Raw genomic sequence first — 23,379 nt, 5'->3', positions numbered from 1 at the left:
AATTCTTTCAACGGCTTAGGATCAAACCAGTACAATTGTCTGAAATCTTATAGAAACACACCACAACACTCTTAAATAATAGACATCTCTCTCATGAATAAGATAAAAAAAAAAAAAAAAAAATAGAATTGGAAGTTTTGTAGGGAGCAACAATGGAGGCTTTTTAAAAAAAATTTAGATCGAGGAAACAAATGTTCTGTGTGTTGTGCTGTCAAAAATACTAAGAGGTGATGAGTTTAAATAGCGATCAAGTTGTAAAAATAGGAATTGATACGGACCACTAAAACGTGAACCGAAACGTGCAACACGAAAAATAATATTTATTTATTTTTAAATTTATCATAAAAAATTATAGACCACATGTTTCATTTATATATATATATATATTATTTTAAATAAATATTAAAAATATTTTAAATTCATTTTATTATATATATATATATATATATATATATATATATATAACATATTTAAATATAATACATGTTAATGAAAACTGTGAGTAACATTTTAAAAATAATTAAAAGTTTTATAAATCTAAATGAAGTTGAAATGATTTTGTAATTCAAATAATTATCTTTTATCAAAACTAAATGAAATCATTATAATTTCTTTCCATTTAAAAGTAATAACTCGTTTTCATAAATAAAATCATTATAATTTTTTTTTCATTTAAAAGTAACAACTAGTTTTCATAAATGTAAACGAAATCTTTATAATTTCTTGCCATTTAAAAGGTAATCGAAAACTTTTATAAATGTAATTGAAATGATTTTATAATTTAAAAGTAATGGAAAACTTTTATAAATGTAATTGAAAACTCCACCTTGTTACTCCACCAAATTTATAAATGTCATCACGTCAGGTATCTTGTTTTGAATTTGATTGGTCCATAGTGTCAATTTTGCCACCACATCATCACGTCGGGTATTTGTTTTGACTGGAACTTCTTCGTTTTATCTCTAATTTGAGTGAACCAAAAAAGACGTTGAAATGGTTGTTCCCAACCTTACACTGTGGACAAAAATACTGAGAATTGTTAATAATTGAAGGTAGGTTTGTTATCATCAAAAGATTAAGGAAAAAAAGCCAACAGATAATAGGTCGATTATACCTATAGGGTAGTTTTAAGGGTGACAACGAGACTAATTTTTTTTTAGTTAAAAATTAGAATTATAACAATCTGCCTAAAACCCTCAGACTAATTTTGCTTCATTTCTAAATGCAGGCAGACAAAGTAGAAAAATGAAAACATGTAAATTGTAAACTCGAACATTTCAAAGAAATAAATAAGTTTTGATGGTACCAATGCTAACCCGAAAACAATCAAACCAAATTTATTTCAAACATAGAAAACTTCATGTCTCCATCTTGTAAGGCCAATAAACCAAAGGGCCTAATATAGTAGAGAAATAAAAAAAATGTTACCCTCATCTGTGTTGTGCTGTGCCATAAGTGATCCATAAGTGATCCATGGATGTTGACTTTGACCAATTCCTACTATTTTTTTTTCTATATTTTGAAATTATTTTAAGCACTCTTCTCTTGTACTCCATATAATTTCTACCTTTTAAGGTTGTAAATATTTGTGCACGGGTGACTATTATGATTACATGTCAACCGAGTCAAGTGGAAATAAATTTTGAAGATGAAATTAAAGTATTAATTTTGATGTCATCTTTACCTGAGTTTTGGGATATTGTTATTAATGAGATTCAATCTAATGCCATTAGTAATTCACAATGATAATATTCAAAATACTTGACAAAAAAGAATGGTCAACATAAGATATTTGAAACAAATAAATATTTTTGTCCTCTATGATATATCAAATCACGCATTTGAAATTCCTTAATAATAAACCTGAAGTCTTCATCTTTTATAGAGAAAAGTTCCTTGAATAGAAGTCTTATTAGATACTTCTAAGCATTTAGAGATCAACTAGAAACAAAGCTAAACATTCTAAAAAAAAATTAGGGGTTAAACTTTTAAGTTAAGGTAATTTAAGAAACTTATGATTTTTATATTATCAAGAGTTTAATTGAGCTAGGTCGATTCAATCTAGTGGACCCAAGAATTGAACCAAATCAAACAACCTAGTTAGCAACATGATTTAGTGGAAGCATTTTCACGCAAAGTAGAAGCAATAATGGAGAGTTTGAAATAATATAGTTTTCAGCCCTTGTTTCTCGAGTGAATATTGAAATAATATAGTTTTCATGTTAAGTTTTGCACGGAAGAAAGAAAGACTGGGATGTAAAGTATTATTTCAATTTGTTTGTAATATACAACAATATATAAATTAACTATAAGAAATATATAAAATTACATGTTCTCCAAGAGTTTCAATCAACATTGGAGGGATACTTCTGCAACCACTCTAAAGGTGCTCAAGATCACAACGAGTTAGATAAAACAGCTCTAGAACTTTGAATCCAATAACTTGAGTTTGACTCGTGATAGGATCTCTCTTCTTGTGGAATCTGCATAAAATAGGAAAACCATTCCAAAATAAATTTTTATAAGGGATTCTATGGTGTAGTGGTTAGCACTTTGGACTTTGAATCCAACGACCTAGATTCAACTCCTAGTAGGACCTTTATGAAATGACCTTGATGCGAAAACACAGAATAAGGAACGACAACACAAGACATTTTAAAACAAAAGGGTGTTACCCAGCATTCGATGCGAAAACACAAATTTTCTTGAGGCATAAGGTGTAACTTTCTTGAGTTATTTCGAACTTGCTCCGCTTCATGCCTTCCAATGCCTTCCAAGGCTTCATGAACATGACCTCCGTAATCATTTGAACCCATAATAACTAGCATGAGTTTTAGGTTCCGAACTTGCTCCAACCAACTTGAATTGAATTTATTCTCATGTCATATAAAATAGACCTTACAGAAAATAGTTGGTAATTTCGAGCATGTCTAAGCCTTGAGCTAGGATATGACTTCGTGTTTCGTTTTTAGGAACTAAACCTTAGAGGTTGTCATGTCATGCATCGTATTTTAACCATGAAAACTCTTCCGAAGTAACTCTTAATTTTCTCCCCATGAGTGCATAGGTGGCGTTGTCATAATCGTGGCATCCTGCTAGCAAATCATTGTGCAGGAAATCTCATTTAGGTGAGGGAGATAATAAGTTCATCATGGAATCCTGCTCATGGTACATATACCATAGCATCCCACCTAAAGAGAAATAGGGGCCTCGCGGTACACTTCGTGAAGTGAGATAATGGTTACTTCAGGCATGGATCCTAGCAACTTGTTAAGCATGATGTTTGCATTAACCTAGGTGTTTTCTTGGATTCTTGGTGATCCTAGGTTTATGCATAACGTCTTGGGTCAAGCTTGGAACTTATAAGTTCTTAGGAATAGCCCAGCATGATATTGTGCAGGTAGTATCTATTAGAGACCAAGGGTACATCTGGGGAATCTATTATTTCAAGGACACCACTTTAGTTATCCTAGGAGGTAAAGTTATATGGATCGTGATGAGCATTTTCTCCCATATCTTGGTTTCGCTAACTACAGTTTTCTAATAACTCCCAAACTTCATTACATTATATAACCTCTCGGGATAAGGATTCATACAACATTTCATAAAATAAGATCTACTGAGAAAACCCGAGAAAAGGTCAAATTTTGAGTTGACTTGGACAGTTCAGTTGAACTGGCCGTATCATCGTTTTCTTCCTCTGAATTGGAAGAAGATGCGCTCGCGTCGCCGCCATCTGAAACTCGGCTTGTACAGCCACATTACAGCGTTTCTCTCCTCGATTTCTTCGTGAAACTTAAAGATGGATGTTACAAGAAAGAGCGAGGGATTTATTTGATAACTTCTCATGGATCGTAGCCTAAGAAATTGAAGGAAAAGAGATCGTAGATAGGAATTTTGACTCTTATCCCCAATTTAATTTCGAAACCTATTTTCTTCAATTTGGCACGCTCTCGAGGTTATTTTTCTTCGTGGTCTTCTATGGAAGCATTCCTTGGAGGTGCAGAAACTGATTGGAATCATTCTTGCTCGACGAATCATCATGTATCCTCGGATTGGATTTTCAAGTTTTTCTTGAAGTTCTTCAATGGCTGATCGAATTGCGGGAATGGTTTCTAGGCACTTTCAGCACTCTATTCCTTCATAGAACTTGTGGGTAATCTTGTTGAGAAACGGTAGGAATAAGTTAGAAGAGAAATGGTGGAGGATTTCTCTCGAATTTGGAAGAAATCTGAGAGTAGGAGACCCATAATCTAAACGTTTATTGTCTTCGATTGGGGGATCGACCTTTCTCGATTCTTATTTCGTATTGTTGCTCCTACTTAAGACTTTATAGGAGGAGCTTAAACCGACATTGAGAGCTCCAGAATTTCGTTATTTAGAGATCGAACTTTCTGGATAATTTTTTGGAGATATCAACTCCGATCATAGCCTTACCGACCTTGGCTTTGAACACTAGTCGTTGGATGTGATGATCCGTGCGTGATCGTTCTAGATCATTCAAATTTTTTAGGAGATCCGACGATTGAGATTTAAGTTCAAAAGATTTTTCTCGGATGGTCACGGTAGATGCTCTTATTCTAATTAGAGTGGCATTTCTGTAATTATCCATTCTTCCAGGAGTATTTTGGTAATTTTCCACTTTCCGAATATTTTATTATTATTTTTCTCGAAAAATCCATAATTTTTCTACAAATTTCTCATCGTTTTTTTTATCATTTTTCCCTTTTTTTGAATCTTGAGATTCCTTCTAGATAAGGAATTACAAATCCGGAAAGATTCTTGATAATTGATAAAATGACTTTTTTGCCCTTTTGATTTACTTTTTCCTTTCCAATCCTTTTCAAAAGGCCTTTAACTCCTTGAAATCACTTGTTAGGGTACACGAGTGACTTGACTAAGTCCTTTGTTCTTGCTTAATCCTTTATTTTTTCCTTTCTATCCTTTGGGTCTTTCATGAGTGGCTTATTCTTATGGGAGATAATTTCCTTCATTTTTGGGGTGTTACATATACATACTCGTTACAAACACAAAATAAGAAGCAGACTCAAAAGAAGAACAAAAAATACTAGATTAAAAACATAGCTTAGTCCATGGCCCACACTCCAAAGTCCGCTCTCATCCACGACCAACTCTTAGTTACTTGAAAAAAAATGATAAACATGGAGTGAGTAAAACTTAGTAAGTAGCCTACTAGTAGGTTCTTAATCACGACCTTAAGCTAGGATATTACTTCTTGTTATGTTTTGAGGATCTTATACTGATTTTGAAAACCTTCCCCTAAAATAACCTTCAATTTTCTCCCCATCTATCTTTTTTTAAACACTTTTGAAAGTTAAAGAGTAGTTTTGAATTTTTTTTTTTTTTTTTTTTTTTTTTTTTTGAAAATTCAACCGTATTTTTTTTTTTAAACAATTATGATTATTTTTTTATAGATAAATTGCAAAGTTCAATGGTATTTTTTATTAATTTGGATTATAATTTAAAAAAAAAATACAAATTTTTGTTGATTAAGTTAATATTAATTTCGTATTCTTTTTAATTAATGTATCATTGTCATATCGGTGTCCTAGTTTTTTAAGAATGACATGTTACCATATCTATTTGGTATCATATTTATGTCTAGTATCTATATCTCTTTTTTTTTTTTTTTTTTTTTGTGACCCTGAGATATTTTGCTTTTATAAATAGATATCTTCACGAAAATAAGTTTAATTTATGTTGAGATGGAGAATAAAAATTGACGTTGATACTTGGGACTTTGATTCCTCTTAGTGTGAAGCTTGCATCTTGCAATTACTTGGGTAGAGAATGTGTTTCACTTAAATTTCACTCAAGAGAAAATAATCAAATAACGAACCATATTTGAGAGAGGATAATTTTTTAATTTTTTTTTTAATCTTTGAGAAATAAGAAAGAACAAAAATTAAAACATGGCATGAATGACATCTTTTTGAATCTTTGTTTTGTATATAAATGTATATAAAAAGAAAAAAAAATCTTATATATTTTTAGATATAATTTAAGATTACCTATTTAATAAAACTTCATCCAAACTTCTACTCATAAATTTAATTATTATTTGTATTCAATTGTTAATATGTAAGAAAATACACGTACAAAATGTTTATATATTGGTAATACATTAGTCTTGGTTGTTTGACTAAAACAATGCAACCATTGTCCAAACTAAAGAATTTGATTCGAAGCTATCTCCTAATAGAGGGAGGCTCAATTAGACTTTGTTGTAAGATTCGACCATATCAATTTGAATAGCGTTCTCCAACTATAAATATTGAACTCCAAAGTATTCACGAGCAAAGTAAGTTTGTTGAAACTATCTATAAACGTGTTCCAAAGTGAGTCGTGGAGAAGATTTGCCTTAAAATCTAGTTCCAATTAAGGATGTCAATGATGAAGAAGTGCAAGCTGTTGGAAGGTTTGCCGTGGAAAATTTTAGAGGTGGTAGATATAATTTAATTTACAAGCGTGTGGTGAATGGTCTTTTCAGTCCTATATAGGCTTTGACCCCAAATTTTATATTATTGTGATAGAAGCTATAAATGACAATAACATTCATTGGTCACAATTGTGAAGAAGTTCCGTCATATGCATCGGACGCTACCGCCATCCTATAAGCTCTTATCTTTTGTGGAATTCTTCAAATTCCCTCTCCATAAGTAGCAGTATAACTACTAGATTGCTTTCTTTACTTACAAAGAGTCCTCTCTCTATATGTGCTTCTCGGACATTACTCTCTTTTATCTATAAAAATGGCATAGCCATAATGATATAAATCCTTAATATAAGTATCTTTTCTTTTTCTCTCGTACCCACCTTATACATAACATGTTAAATTAACTCATACTTAAAAAAATAATTTCTCTCTTTTGGAGATGCGGGGTATCGATCCCCGTACCTCTCGCATGCTAAGCAAGCGCTCTACCATCTGAGCTACATCCCCTTGATTTTTACATCATAAAACCTTAAATGTCACTAGACCAAATGCCCTTATAGTGGATCTATCATTTTTAGTTGCCCGTGTGTATATGTTTTCCGCACCTCAATATATGAAATTTATCCAACCTCAATATATGAAATTTATCCACATATTTTTGTGCTTTAGAACCTACTATTATTGTCATGTTAACTTCACATGGGATTAACTTCCTTTAAGTTTATGTAGTTTCTTTTTATTACTATGTTTACTTCTGTCTCATGTTACTCCATTTGTATTTACTTCGTTTTATACAAAAGTTCACCGTAATTAATAAATCCATGTGCTTAATACATTCCCTACAAGAATAAACTTGTTTGTATCACGATAAATTACAATGAATACGGAGAAAAGAAATCCCAAAAATAAGTAGAAGGTTGAGAATTTCACTCAACCACACAATGTCAAAGCGTGACTACATGGCTCACACGCGATGCTCGAATTTCGAAGGGGAACTTCTCAACTTGAGAGATCAATTTCATTCCTCATAAATCTGATTTTTACATAATAATTTGTGGGTATTTATAGTCTCCCACAAAAGAAGTTAGTGGCTGAGATTTAATCTCGATCCCCTTAAGTCATTTTATATGCATTGTTATTAATTCTTTCAAGGACTTGATAAGGGTCATCCCCTCTTGGATGTAACTTTGTCTTCCTTTGAGATTGGAATCACTCCTTGCGAAAATGTATCCAAACCCAGTTACTAGTTCGAAAAATGATTTCATTCCGTCCTTTGTTAATTCTTGTAGCAACATTGAAATTTTGTTTCTCAATTGTCTCCTTCCCCTCTTTATGCAATGTTTTGATCCCATTTGCCGTACTTGTGGCTGCTTTACTCACAAAAATATTAGAATGAATAGAAAGCAAATCAAGACGCGTAAGTGAATTAAATCCTTAAGCAACTTCAAAAAGAGAACAATGAGTGGCAAACATTCGTCCCAAGACTTAATATTCTTACAAATAATAGCCCTAAGCAATGCTCCTGGGAACACCTCAGTTTGCTCATTAATCTGAAGATGACATGTAGTTGAAAACAATAATTTGTTACCCAATTTATGACTTAATATTCTTATAAATAATAGCCCTAAGCAATGCTGCTGATATTTTATTAACTACCTCAGTTTGCTCATGAGTCTGAGGATGACATGAGGTTGAAAACAATAATTTGGTACCCAATTTATCCACCATACTTTCCAAAACCGACTTAAAAATTTAACATCCCTATCATTTTTTGTGTACAGCAAACATTGGCAATATTGACTACGGAACTTATAAACATCGTGCTTCATGGCAAAGGTCATATGGATCGTGATGAGCATTTTCTCCCATATCTTGGTTTCGCTAACTAAAGTTTTCCAATTACTCCCAAACTTCGTTACCTTATATAACCTCTTGGGATAAGAATTCATATAACATTTCATAAAATAAGATCTACTGATGAATTTCATAGCATTTGAAGGTCATCTAGGTCATGAACCGAAGGTAAATTACCTTAGGGGCATTATGGTCATTTTGCACCGTTTCTTGGTTTACCTACTTATCCTTATCCAATGACCACCAAATTTTATATCTAACCTCAACATAATATAATATGCTCAGTATTAAAATTTCATATGCAGCGGAGCTCATATAGTGGGTTATTTTAACGTTACTTAAATCTCGAGCTATTTGATCGGTTCAGGGTCTTAACTCACGGTTCTTTGGGTTTTTCTTTCATATATCCTTAATTCATACTTGGTTTAGGGTTCATATGAAAATCCAAGCAATTTCTACTTATTTCTTTGTCATTTCTAAGTTTCATGCAATTCTTGTGGTAGATTGCATCTTACTCATTCAATCAAGCCTTGATCAAGTTAGATTGTGAAATGACTCAATTTAGAATAAAGTTCCAAATCTTGTTTCTCAATCTTCGATCTCATTATCTAATTTTAGCTTTGACTCAATTTAGAACAAGGGTTCTTGCTTCTACAAAAGCTTGGCTCATTGGGCTGAAGATTACGATTGGTCTATCATCCTTCAACGGGATCTTCTATCCCCATGACTTGCTCTGATGCGGTCGTTCTTCTAACGCTGATGACATGTCCAGTTGTCGAGATTGGTAATGTGAGTTTGTAACCCATCTATTGAGGTTCTAGAATGATTCTATAGCTTATCATTTCCATGTTGGGAGTTGGATCATGGGTCTTGGGCGAAGGAATCCTTGATTTACCGCCCTTCTAGTTGAAGGAAGTGTCATAAGGCTAGTTTTTTTTCAATTTTTTTCAATTTTGTCGATTTTTTTTAGTGATTTTATTTGATTTTATTTCAATTTTGTCAAACTCAATCAGGTGCTCATCTCAATCATTTCAACCCTGTTGGCGTTCAATAAGAGAGACCTTGGAAATAACCTGTAACTATTCAACTGGATTATCACATTAACAATTTGAATCAAATAAAGTGACATTAACCATTTGAATCACCTCAACCCCACTTGTTGAACTTGACCAAATGTCTATAACATAACACTAACAAAGGTACAAAGTAACACAAACAAAGGTACAAAGTAACACTAACAAAGGTACAAAGTTCATAAAAGTCTTTTTAATCTAAAATACCATTGAACTTGACCATTATAGTGCCTCTCAAACATAGGTAAAGTTTAAATTCGAGTCGACTTGTCAAACTCACTCGGGTGCTCATCTCAACCATGATGGCGTTCAACAAGAGAGACCTCGAAAATAGCCGGATTATCGCATTAACCATTTGAATCACCTCAACCCCACTTGTTGAAATTGAAACAAATATCTATAACATAACACTAACATAGGTACGATGTTCATAAAAGTCTTTAATCTACGATACTATTGAACTTGACCATTAAAGTGCCTCTCAAAATGAGGTAAAGTTTAAATATAATTGGTGACAAAAGATGAAACTATAAAATAAAAAGAAATAAGAAAATAATATTCAATTTCAGAGACTCAAACCAGAATCTCCTAGGTGAAAGCCAAATATCCAAACCGTTGGACAACAATGAATTTTTTGTGTAGTTGTCCTAAAGTCTTTTGTCTAATCGCTCAAGAGTTTTACTATGATGTTTTGGGTAATGTCTAACTCTTCGACACGTCCTTTCATGTGTGTGATAGAGTTCTCAGAATTACCGCGACGTTTCAAGCTGTTCGATCGTGTGGCTCTTTCTTCAAAAGGGTCAACATCAAACTTCGATCGTGTGGCTCTTTCTTCAAAAGGGTCAACATCAAACATCAGGTCTTTGATTGGCAACCCATCCAGAGGAGTGTCGATTGCTTCGATTCCATTCACCTTCGAGCGCCATGGGTTTATGGTGCATGACCAATGTTTTAAACCATTCACCTTCGAGCGCGACCATAGTTTTGCATCGTCCATGAGATGCATTGCGACCAACGTAACTCTTAGGTCCTATGAGCAAGTTCCTGTAACCTTCAAGCATTGTTCTACGTCAAAAATAAAGCTTTTTAATTCATTAGCATCCCGAATTCCATTTAAGGGGTTATGTTCTTGGATTTTAAGTTTGTTAAGCCCACATGAACTTGGCTTGAGGCGTGGTTCTCTACAGCCCAACTTGTCAAACTCAATCGAGTGCTCATCTCAACCATGATGTCGTTCAACAAGAGAGACCTCGAAAACGACTGGATTATCGCATTAGCCATTTGAATTGAACAAAATATCTATAACATAACTCTATTCCATTGCCCAGAATCGAAATTAAGTCTCCTGGGTGAAAGCCAGATATCCTGACCGCTAGACGACAATGGATTTTTGGTGTAGATGTCCTGAAGTCTTTTGTCAGATCGCTGAAGAGTTTTAGCACGATCTTTTGCTTATTGAGTAACTCTTTGACACGTCCTTCCCTGTGTGTGTTAGAGTTCTCAGGGCTACCGCGACGTTTCGAGCTGTTCGATTGTTTGGCTCTTTCTTCAAAAGAGTCAATATCAAATGTTAGGTCTTTGATTGGCAACCCATCTAGGGGAGCGTTGATTGCATCAATTCCATCAACGATCTTCCCATGAGTTTATGGTGCATGACCAATTTTTTATACTATTCACCTTCGAGCACTACCATAGTTTTGCATCGTCCATGAGATGCATTGCGGCTAACGTAACTCTCAAGTCGTATGAGAAAGTTCCTGTAGCACTCAACTCTCAGGTCGTATGATAGAGTTCTTAGAGCTGCCACGACATTTTGAGGTGTTCGATCGTGTGGCTTTTTCTTCAAAAGAGTCAACATCAAACGTTAGGTCTTTAATTGGCAACCCATCAAGGGGAGAGTCGATTGCATCGATTCCATCAATGATCTTCCCATGAGTTTATGGTGCATGACCCATTTTTTATATCATCCACCTTCGAGCGCCACCCTCCATGAGATGCATTGTGGCCAACGTAACTCTTAGGTCCTATGAGCAAGTTCCTGTAACCTTCAAGTATTGTTCAATGTCAAAAATAAAGTTTTTTTAATTCCTTACCATCGTGGTTCCCATTTAAGGGTTTGTGTTTTTGGATTTTCAGTTTGTTAAGCCCAACATGAGCTTGGCTTGGGGTGTGGTTCTCTACGACTCTCCTTGTCAAACTCACTCTGGTGCTCATCTCAGTCATCTCAGCCATGATGGCGTTCAACAAAAGAGACCTTGAAAATGACCTTGTCACATTAACCATTTGAATGACCTCAACCTCACTTGTTGAAATCGAACCAAATATCTATGACATAACACTATTAAAGGTTCAAAGTTCATAAAAGTCTTTTTAATCTAAGATACTATTGAACTTGACCATTATACTGCCTCTCAAACCAACTTCATAAAAGTCTTTTGAATTTAAGATATTATTGAACTCATCCATTATAGTGCTTCTCTAGGTAAAGTTAAAATATAATTGGTGACAAAAGATGAAACTATAAAATAAAAGAAATAAGAAAATAAAATTTCATTGTCGAGAATCAAACTCGGGTCTCCTCGATAAAAGCCAGATCTTCTGTGTAATGTCTAACTCTTGGACACGTTTTTTTTATGTGTGTGATAGAGTTCTCAGAGATACCGCCACGTTTCTTGCTGTTCGATAAGTGGCTCTTTCTTCAAAAGAGTCAACATCAAACATTAGGTCTTTGATTGGAAACCCATACAGGGGAGCGTCGAGTGCTTCAATTCCATCAATGGTCTTCCCATAATCTTTTGGTGCATGACAAGTTTTTTGTACAATTCACCTTCAAGCGCCACCATAGTTTTGCATCGTCCATGAGATGCATCGTCCGTGAAATAGTTTTACATAGTAACGTTGCTTTTTGCTCCTATTGGTGGATGAATAATAGGTCGATTATACCTATAGGGTAGTTTTAAGCGTGACAACGAGACTAATTTTGTTTTTTAGTTAAAAATTTGAATTATAACAATCTGCCTAAAACCATTGGACTAATTTTGCTTCATTTCTAAATGCAGGCAGACAAAGTAGAAAAATGAAAACATGTAAATTGTAAGCTACATCCTCAAGATTCTTATGTCACAAAATCCTAAACATCTCGTCATCAATAATAGTGAAAATAAAAATTTAAAGCTATTCATTATGTCATAAATAAGGAAAAATTGAATAGAAATAAAATAGTAATAACAAATAGTTTCTTTTGGAGATATGGGGTATCGATCCGATCCCCGTACCTCTCGCATGCTAAGTAAGCAATCTACCATCTAAGCTACATTCCCACAATACTTATATCAGAAACCCTAAATGTCCCGTCATCAATTCTAGTGAAAATAAAAAAATATCTCCGCTAATTATGTCATAAATAAGGAAAGGTTGAATAAAAGTAAAATATTAATAACAAATAGTTGAAAATGAAAAAATATCTCCGCTAATTATGTCATAAATAAGGAAAGGTTGAATAAAAGTAAAATATTAATAACAAATAGTTTCTTTTGGAGATGGGGATATCCTTTGCCTCTCATGCTAAATGAGCTCGACCATCTAAGCTACATCCCCACAATTCTTGCATCATAAAACCCTAAATTTCCCATCATAAGCTACATCCCCACAATTGTTGCATCATAAAACCCTAAACGTCCCTTCATCAATAATTTTGAAAATAAAAAAGTATCTCTGCATATTATGTCATAAACAAGGAAATATTGAATAGAAATAAAATATTAATAATAAATAGTTTCTTTTGGAGATGCAAGGTATCGATCCTCATACCTCTCGTATGCTAAGTCGTACCTCTCGCATGCTAAGCAAAGCTACATCCCCACAATTGTTGCATCACAAAACCCTAAATTTTCCATCATCAATAATAGTGAAAATGAAGAAATATCACTACTCAACCTGTCACGAATAAGGAAAAATTGAAAAGAAATAATTTTCAATAATATATTTAACAATAGATAGTTTTATTTTGGAGATGCGTGGTATCTATCCCCGTAACTCTCGCATGCAAAGCAAGCGGTCTACGATTTGAGCTACATCCCCACGATTCTTATGTCACAAAATCCTAAACGTCTCGTCATCAATAATAGTGACATGAAAAACTATCCATGCTCATTATGTCGTAAATAAGAAAAAAATTGAAAAGAAATAATATATTTAGTGATCGATTCATTTGGAGATGCAAGGCATCAACCCCATACTTTCCACATCAGAAGTGAGCGCTCTACTGTCTGAACTACATCCCCACGATTCTTACATCAGAAAACCCTAAACCTCCCGTCACAATAATTGTAAAAATGAAAAAATATCTACGCTTATTATTTCGTAAATAAGGAAAGATGGAATAATATATTTAGTGATAATGAAAAAATATCTCCGCTCATTATTTCATAACTTTAGTGATCGATTCATTTGGAGATGCAAGGTATCGATCTCCGTACTTTCCACATCGGAAGCGAGCGCTCTACCATCTGAGCTACATCCCCACGATTCTTACATTAAAAAATCCTAAACCTCCCGTCATCAGTAATTATGAAAATGAAAAATATCTCGGCTCATTATTTCATAAATAAGGAAAGATGTAATAGAAATAAAATATTAATAACATAGTTTACATATGTGTCACTTGTGTTATTTTAATGTATTTATTTACTTTGTAAATGTCTTTCACACTACAATCTTGAAGGGGCATTTTGAGAATCGAACTTTCATACCACTAGACCAAAGTTATACCACTTGAAATGTATGTATGAAGCCTTAGGCCTAGGTATCCTCGGATGTAGAATTTGTCTTGGAGAATAAAGCGGATGTAGAATTTGTCTTGAGAATAAAGCCTAGGGATGGGATGTTAAGAAAGACTATGAGTATTAAGAGCATGATGGTAAGTATAAAATTCGAATATGAAGTCCTTAAATAAGAAAAGACTTAGACATAGGGGCATTTCAAGAATTGAACTCAAAACCTCTTACACCCCAAGTGAGAATCATACCACTAAACCAAATTACTTTTCGTGAACACCCAATATTTTTAGCTTCTACTCAAATATATTTTCCTCTTAGTAGTTGGAGGGCTATAAAACGAAAAGTTGAATTGTTATAATATACAAGGGTTATCAAATAAACCAACAACCCAACAAAAGAAACAACCTAATCAATTTTGGTTGGATTGAATTCGGTTCAGTTCATCAGTTTGTTTGATTTAATTTTTCTATTTTGCCTCGTATGACAAGAAAATAAAGTTGTATTGAATGCACCTTAGTTTCATTTATGACAAACTCATATGAAACATAATTGCATTAATAGTACTCAGAGTTGGAGTCTATGAGCATTTTCATGAACTTCAGTGCAATTCATGCTTCATTAAAGATGAGATAAACTTTAGTTAGGTAAGGGGAACTTTAAATTACTTCATGTGGAGCTTCATTTACTATATGCTAGTTACAATCTTTAGGATTGACTAATTGGACACGAATTCATGGATTTACGAAAATTTTTGTGTAATTATCAACTACAACTTATGTTTTCAAATTTTTAGGACATATTTAGGTAGTTGTTTTTATGAGTCCTAAACTTGTTTCTTTGCATAATATGGATTTAGTTGAACTATTATTATCGATAAGATGGAGAAAGAAATTGTCTTTGAATTGACTAATAGACCTAGGTTCATCGTTGTTGTCTTTTAACTTGTGATTTTGCAAAAAGCTTAACTAATATGAACTGTCATGTAACAAGAACTTTAAGGTAAATCAAGAATATACCCTACACATCATTCAAGATGGCAATAAAATGGAGTTAAATTGAACGCACTTTAGTTTCATGTTTGGCGTGTTCAAGATAAAACATAATTGTATTAATGATATTGAGCCTTGAGTCTATAAGAATTTAATGATCTTAAGAGAAATTCCTGTTTTATTAGAGGATACCAACTTTATATATGGTACTAGGAGTTCTAGAATCTGGATTTGAATCTGGTTAAGGAACGGTAGGATTTGAAAGTTTTGAATTCTAGACAAAATTTATACCTAATTATTTCTTTTTATGACTAATTATAAATTAAGAGAAAAATATTTTTGTAAAGATAGATTTATCTCTAAAGCTTTCGTGACGAAACCATGTTTAGACTAGCAGTTTAAAGTCAGGAGATGCGGTCACAGGTGTGATTATTTTGGATGGGTTCGTAATAGAACTTACCGTTGAGATGAGGGAGCGTTCAAAAGTTGTGCACTCATAGATGGGGTTGTTATGTAGCGTTAGTCTGTCTTTGCGTTTGAGTTTTTTTGTATTTTTGTATTTTTTTTTTTTTGTAATTGTATTCTAAACACTTTTTTTTTTTTTTTTTGGATAAATTTGAACAACACCGTCTTATAATTTAATTTAATTTTATATTTAATGTTGTGTTTTTTTCTCAATCTCATTTTAATTTTACAACATTTTTTTATTTTATATTAATTTACTTTTATTTTTATTTGTTTTCACTCTCAATTTTAGTTTCTATTTGAGTTTTGAACCCTTGAAATTTGGGTTGTGACATATTGGTATCAGAGCAGCTAGATTTTAAATTATATAGATTTTTTCTTAGGATAAAGAGTCGTATATCTCTATGACTCAGCTCGATGACACGTCTCTCCGTGACCAAGTAAGCAGTCTAACCCTATTTTGTAGTATATGATATATTGTAAAACTTGTATGAATTTATTGTATGTTTTGATTTTCGTGGTAGTTATAAAATGTCCTTGGACGTTAAAGAGTGAACGTTAACTATATAAGACAATACTAGATCAACGTTATAGTGTCTAGATATGGTGAGGAGGAAAAGAGTGGTCATGAGATATCTGACTAGCCTTAGGAAAACAGAGAGTTGTCGTTGCACAGTGCGAGACCTCTAGTCCATGAAATTTTGGTACCAGAAATTAAGAAACTGGAGATGGTCCCTTAACGTCTGTATGGACCATTTCCAATCGCACTTTCTTTGGTTCCCTGGCAGCGTCAACCAGATTAACCCTACGGCGTGACAATCCTTGAGCTTCCACTCCTCCGTGGTCATGGTATCCAGGTTCACCCCCAAAATGGGTTCCTGAATATCTTTCTCGTATAGATAATCTTCAATCTGCATCTTCTAGAAACTGATATCGAATCCATCAAACTTTTCAATTCCAGTCTTTGAACTTTCCATCTTCACAGATCATGGTGAATCTCTCCTCGCTCTGATACCAGTTATTAGAATAACACAACAACGCACACACTTGATGTAAATGAACACAAAAAAAATGATAGAGAATATGTAAGAAGAAATATTGACTAATGATTTTGTATTAATGACTTCAGGTATGCAAAGAGAGGATATGGAGAATGAGAAATGTACATTTAGGAAGCACTGACAATGGGTATACATATGATTTCATTTTATTATATATAACTTCACTATATGTAACCACCTACTATATATAATTATTTAGTATATATATCTCTATCAGATTTTTACTATAAATAGTCAGCCTTCATATCCAACATTCTAGAGCCCAAATAGTCAGGGATTGACATCCTGCTAGAACACAAAGTCATTTACATGCCCCTAGCAAAATGCATAGTAGTAACGGAGTCTAACCCAACGATCATTCAGACAAACATCCATCAACCAAGAGGGGTGAAAATGATGACAATAGTACAATTGAGAAAGAATCTTAGGCATGATGAATCTACACTTGCTGCCATTGTTGTATTTGAAAAGGGGGAGCTCAAGTGTGCCAACCTCAACAAAAACTTTTTTGCCACTACATGAATACCACGACCCAAAACAAGAAGGTCAGATATTGGGTTTAACCCCACTAAGAGAGATAAATCACAAGATTAGTTTTATGTCGCGTACCACAAATAGATGTCATGCGGCTCAGCCTGAGCTAGTTGAATTCTACAAATAGAAAAATGGCATGTTCACAGTCGGGTTTATTTGACCTCCAAAGGCTCTTGTCACTGATCACTCAAATGCTTCGCAAAGACACCAAGCCAACACCTCTACTGAAGAAGGGAGACAAAAACAAACCTCACGATAATTTCAAAGCAAATAGAGAGTTATGATAAGTTAAGGTTAGATCAACTTTGAGTTCAAAGCAACAAGAACCAAAGACTGGTGCGAAAATTCTATGAACTAGTCGAAGTTATCCAAAAGATTAGGAAGACATTATATAGGATCCAATTGCTCCTATGGATACAGACTAACCCTGTTGTCCACGTAAGTAACTTGAAATGTTATTATTCCGACCAAGAAAACATCAAGTAAAAGCAGGTGGTATGACATCATGCAAAGAAGAAATTGTTTCAAGCGAAAAAAGTAGGAAAGACACCAACAGAGAAGACTTGAAGAGTTAACAAACCGAGAAGTGATTTTCAATAGCTCCTAGTAGGTTGGAAAAGACTCCTCAATACTGAGATCAACTAGAAGCGCGTCGCGAGACCTAAAGTCAGCCTCATCCTACAAAGTTGAGTTTATGAAGAGCCGGTTGATAGAGATATTGACAAATTGTGTAAGGGCAGATATCGCGGTCATGATTGGCCGAGGCATGTTGCCTGTGGCTGCATGTTAGATGTCTCAGCTATTCCTGTAAACGATTTGTGGTTCATGGTGGCATGCTCATTCCAAACACGTTTTACTTGCTTTCATCTTAGATAGGCCTTTACTATTATTGTTGTGCCAATACGGGGTGTATGATTAGTCCTCAAAATCATATCTACACCCATCAGGACTAAAATGTCCCAAAATGTACTATAGGAGAACGTGACCAGTTGTTGTTTCTTCACTTTTAGTTTATAACATTGCTTTATTTGAAATTGTTTTTAATGTATTTCCTCGCTCAAGTTTTCTAAAATATTTCTTCTAAACGTGATTCGAGCATACACTGCTATTGTTCGTTTAGTCTAAATTTTGCATGGTTGACTTGTTCATTGGATTAGAACAAATGTCACATAATCATTGTCTCACTACTGCAAGAGTGCGATTGTGACACTTGTCTTCCGTTTAGTTGTGGGCCGCATCTTCTGACTAGTTACGTGAGTTTGGCCTGGAGCATACGTGTAGGTTGAAAAAGAAATGGTTGGATGCAGACTACGAATAAGGGTTGGGCAACGGAAGGTTTTTTTTTTTTTTTTTACCACATATGGACTTTAGGCTAGTGAGTCTTAAATTTGAGTTCGTTTGAAAAACTTTTGTTCGTTTTTTAGTTCAAACGAACCCAAATTTAACCTACTAGTTCCTTCTTCCTTGCACGACTCACTCCTATTCTCTTTTCTGCCTCTTCTTGCTCTCTGAAACTTTTTTTAAAGGCTATTGTTCATCGATTATTTGGGACCATCTTCCTTAAAAGGATTGTGACCACAGATGACCTATGTAGAAAATTTGTACCACCTTTCCTAAAACCTCTAGCGAACAACATACCAAAAACAGATGCGCTGACTAGACTGCGCTACACCTCGTCTGACTCCCCCCTGGAGCATATGCATCCACCCAATCGATGAACACTCAATCAAAACTTGCCCATCCTTTTTGGCACAGGGGCGCGAGAACCAATCCGAGTAATCTACTGTGGGGAGACCCCTTAAAGCAACAAGCGAGAATGGCTAGGTTGATATTAGGGTTAAAGAAAAGGCGAGTATGAAAAGACATATCGCGTAACCGTCCCTGTAAGTAGCTTCATTCTTTCTTGATCTATGAACCGACTTTATGAAAAAAATCAGTCTTTCGGCTGAAAGTGTGACTTTTGGGTATGGATAAGCAGGACCTCTTGGCTCGGGAGAAACCGGAGATGTTGGCTAAGAAAGCTAAGCAGGCAAGTAAAGGACGGACAAAATGCACATACAAATTGATTGACATGATCCCTCTCCCTCTCTCTTTGGCTAGTTGGCTAGTTGCACAATAAGCGGGAAAGCATACCAGGTAGGGAAAGAAAGGCTGCTCGATCTTCTGTAAGGCGAACCCTCAACGGCGAGCTCACCAGGCAATGCTATAAGTCCGATAGAAGTCCAAGGTTTCGTCTACTACGGACCAGGAAACTCTTGGAGGAGCTAACGTGAAATGAGAAATACATTCGATTACGGCAACTAATAGATAGTGAACTTTTTGGTAGAAACTGAATGATCCCTTAGCTCGGGAAAGAAAAGGAAAAGGTAGTCGTACTCCTACCTTTTCCGTCGGACGATAGGAAAGTTTGAGCTGAAAGATTGAATCACACCTGATAAGAAAGGCGGGCTTAGCAGGTTTCTCCAAACGTATAAACAAAAAGAGGAAGCAACCAGTCCTAAAGAGGATACCGATACGCATACATTCTTGCATGGAAGAACCTAGCTGAACCGGATCAAGGGTCCTAACCTAGTCCGACTGACCTTCTTTGGCTGGCCCCCGCCCCTTGTATCAAGGTCAACGCGTACGTGCTTTTTCCTTTTCTTTAGCGAGATAGCTTACTAGCTCTTTCGGCTCATAGTAGCAGTATGAAAAACGAAATCCACATTGCCATACGAATCGACATCGGCCAAACCAAGAGCTCCTATTTTTTCTTTAACGAAAGCTGATCTAATAGTTTCGATAAAACCAACATCTTTTAAAGAAGGAGTCGCTCTGCCTTGATCACCGTGGACATATACAGCTCCCGCTTTACCTTTGCCTACCGTAAAAAGGAAAGTTTCCTCACGATAGGCCCTCCCAGCTCCCGAACGTATTTCTATCAATCGAGAGAGGTATAGAATAGTACAACAAACCAACAAGACAAGAATGGACTCATAAGAATGGCGGTCAGGGAAGCGATTTCATTTGTGCTATCCGCCAAGGAAATGATCAAGGAATTCTTTACACACGGCTGAGAGATGACCGTATTGTTGCACATCCTGAATAAAGTACCGTAGGCAAGCGAAGCTTTTTAAAATGAAAGCATGTAGAACTCAGATCCACTTTCTCTTCGATTCGTAAACTTCGGATTTGATCTTCCTTTCGTCTCCGGGTGACTGAGAGAGAATTTAAGCCTGGCGTGCATCCGATTCGATCAACAATAAGGTACAAAGCGGATTGATTAAATGGGCTTGAAGTTCCATTATCGTTAGGTCGAAGATCTCTACTAGGTTTAGTGCACTTTTGTAGTTGCGAATGTTGCCGTAATCGAATGTCTCTCTCATTCGACATTCTCTCTTACCAAGAACTCATACTCGCCAGGGTTGAGGAGACAGTCCCTGAGCTAATTGGGTTTTGAGATTGCGTATACGCGAAAAGAGCTCTCTTTCGACTTTCTCCTCGGCGTTTTGTGCCCGGTTCTAGTTCAGGAAAGGGTCTAATCTCTTTCATTGGAGCACATTGATGCCGAAGGAGTCTTTGGAACCGGTGGAGAGGCTATGATGACTTCAGGCTATTCAAATAGCATGACCGATACCACAAAGAAAGGGTATCTAAGTCACACTAGTGGAATAGCTTTTTCATACTAATTATCTTGATATATGATACCAGAAACCTGCCTGATGACTGATAAGGTAAGGGGTTTCAAAAGACAAAAGAATGACAATTCTACGTGTGTTAGAAAAGGAGATCTTCTTTTTTTTTTTTTGCAGTGTGCGCGGTTTGCCTGCCTTCCTGACCACGGATAGGCTATGGGGCTTTGCACTTTGGCCACTGAGAATACCACATCAAGGTGACAGGATTCGAACCTATGGCTCTCTGAATCTTCTTGCCTTCCTGACCAAGGATAGGCTATGGGGCTTTGCACTTCGGCCCCTGAGAATACCACGTCAAAGTGATAGGATTCGAACCTATGGCTCTCTGAAACTTCTTCATCGGTTATTTGGGCGCATCTTTCTTAAAAGAATTGTGACGACAGATGACCTATTTGACGACAGTGGACAACTTGCGTGCCTTTGTTGGGTTATATGTCCTAAAACTCATAGTTTGTAAACAAAAACATGTTCTATTTTCAATGAAGTTATTATTATTGTTTATTCAGTAAAGATTGTTATTGAATAAAGTGAACTTTACGATCATTAATCTAAATCCAATAAAATAAGAACACTCTGGCTATAGTATGATTACTTGAACTATATGTAGAGACATAAGAGTGGATCAAGTTCAAGTATATATAGTCAAAATGATATATAGTATAAGGATAAGGCTGAGTACCTTATTCTGGGGACACTATGGATGCGGCCCACTTTTGTATATGATATAAACAATGTGATCACTAAATTGTACATGTGGAGACATGTGAGTGGGGGCGTCCTATGCAATGAGTATTGCATAAGATCGGACCATGAAGAAAACCACTCTCACTTTATAATGTCGTTTACTGTTGAGACTGATTTTCTTTTCATTCGATAACCTAGGTAACTCGGTTTTAATCCTAAGCTAACCATGAACTCCTGTTTATTCAGAATTATCCTTAGATTTGCATGGGCGAGAGTGGCTCTAGTTCGCCGACTCAATAGGCCTCCCATTTCAGGGGTAAGACTGGGTGAATGGCTGGGGACGTGGGGTGCAAGATGGAATTCACTCCTACCCACTTTTAGGGATAGAAGAGAGGTAGTTCCCTTAAGCACGGACTCCAAGTCTTGAACAAGGGGCCCCACCCTCTCATTGGCCTGAGAGGGATTCGGTTTACTGGTTGGACCACAAACCAATTGTTCATTACAGAATCAGTGAGACATAAGGAACAAGAAGTAACTTTAGGGGTAGAACGGTAAATTGACCCAGGTCTAGTTACGAACAACCTGTGAAGGATCGACTTACTAATCATGGTTATATCAAATGGACAGAAATATATCTATAGTGGAGGAGTGCAACTACTAGGCTATAGTGGAGTGTCCTAGTAGTTAACGAATGTTGGTTAACAAGGTTAATGAGTTTAACCGGTTAATCTTAGATCATTGAAGCCCATGATCTATAGGTCCATTAGATCCCTATGCTAGCTCATATCGGACTAAACCATAGAACAGTGTGACGAGTGAGTTCGAAGTGTTCGAATTCAAATTAGGGAATTGCGCTACATATATATGATATATTTAACCGCATTTTTGTTTTATTTACAAATTAAACAAAAAAATAAAATCTGAGATATTTAAATAAGATTTAAATATCTTAATCAATTATGTGTCAGAATTGATTGGGATTGACATTTGAATTAATATTAAATATTAATTAAATAGTTTAATTAATCATTTAATGTTACTTTAATTTGAAATTCATTATTCAAATGAATTGTTGAATTAAAATGAAGAAAGTCAAAATGTTGACTTCATTTAATGGAAAAATCCATGTTAGTGGAATTTTGAGGTGTCAAAATTTGGTTTAACCAAACTTGCATGCTTTCCAAATAAACCCCACAAGTTTGAGTAGAATTTTGAGTGTTAAAATTTTGTTAACTCAAACATGCATGCTTGCCACATGATCCCAAACATTTGAGTGGAATTTTAAATGTCAAAATTTGGTGATCTCAAATTTGCATGAACATGGAAACATAACTCTTTAAATAAAGTGATCATGGTACATGGAAGGGCTTCTTCTTCACAAACACTCTCTTCACATATACAAAATCCTTCCTAAGTTTAGTCACTCACCGGATTCCACAATCTCGTTCTAAGGCCGGAGGATAGTGTTGAAATCACTAGTGGTGGTTCGAAACCGGTTCGTGAGGAAAAAGGAGTTTGAACTACAAAAAGTTAGTATCTAAACTCATTAAGTTTTAATACTTATGAACATGCTAGTTATTTACTATAATTGATGTTCTAAAAGTGCCTAAAGTCCAAATTGCTTCCGCACGTGTTATATTAACAACACATCAACAGATTCGAACCTATGGCTCTCTGAAACTACGGATAGACTACGGGGCTTTGCACTTGGGCCCCTGAGAATAACACATCAAGGTGACAGGATTCGAACCTATGGCTCTCTGAAACTTCTTCATCAGTTATTTCGGCGCATCTTCCTTAAAAGGATTGT

At 35.2% G+C, this 23,379-nt stretch overlaps 1 non-coding gene across 1 annotated transcript; it reads right to left on the bottom strand.

Annotated features, from left to right (window-relative positions):
• Positions 1-6,891: 6,891 nt before the first annotated feature.
• Positions 6,892-6,964, bottom strand: TRNAA-AGC (transfer RNA alanine (anticodon AGC)). The gene has a single exon. It is a non-coding gene; the product is annotated as a tRNA-Ala (tRNA).
• Positions 6,965-23,379: the final 16,415 nt, after the last annotated feature.

The sequence above is a fragment of the Cucurbita pepo genome, chromosome 16 (genome assembly GCF_057944985.1).
Source record: "Cucurbita pepo subsp. pepo isolate OVF chromosome 16, ASM5794498v1, whole genome shotgun sequence".
Lineage (NCBI taxonomy): Eukaryota > Viridiplantae > Streptophyta > Magnoliopsida > Cucurbitales > Cucurbitaceae > Cucurbita > Cucurbita pepo.
This window is presented reverse-complemented; position numbering and strand designations above follow the sequence as displayed.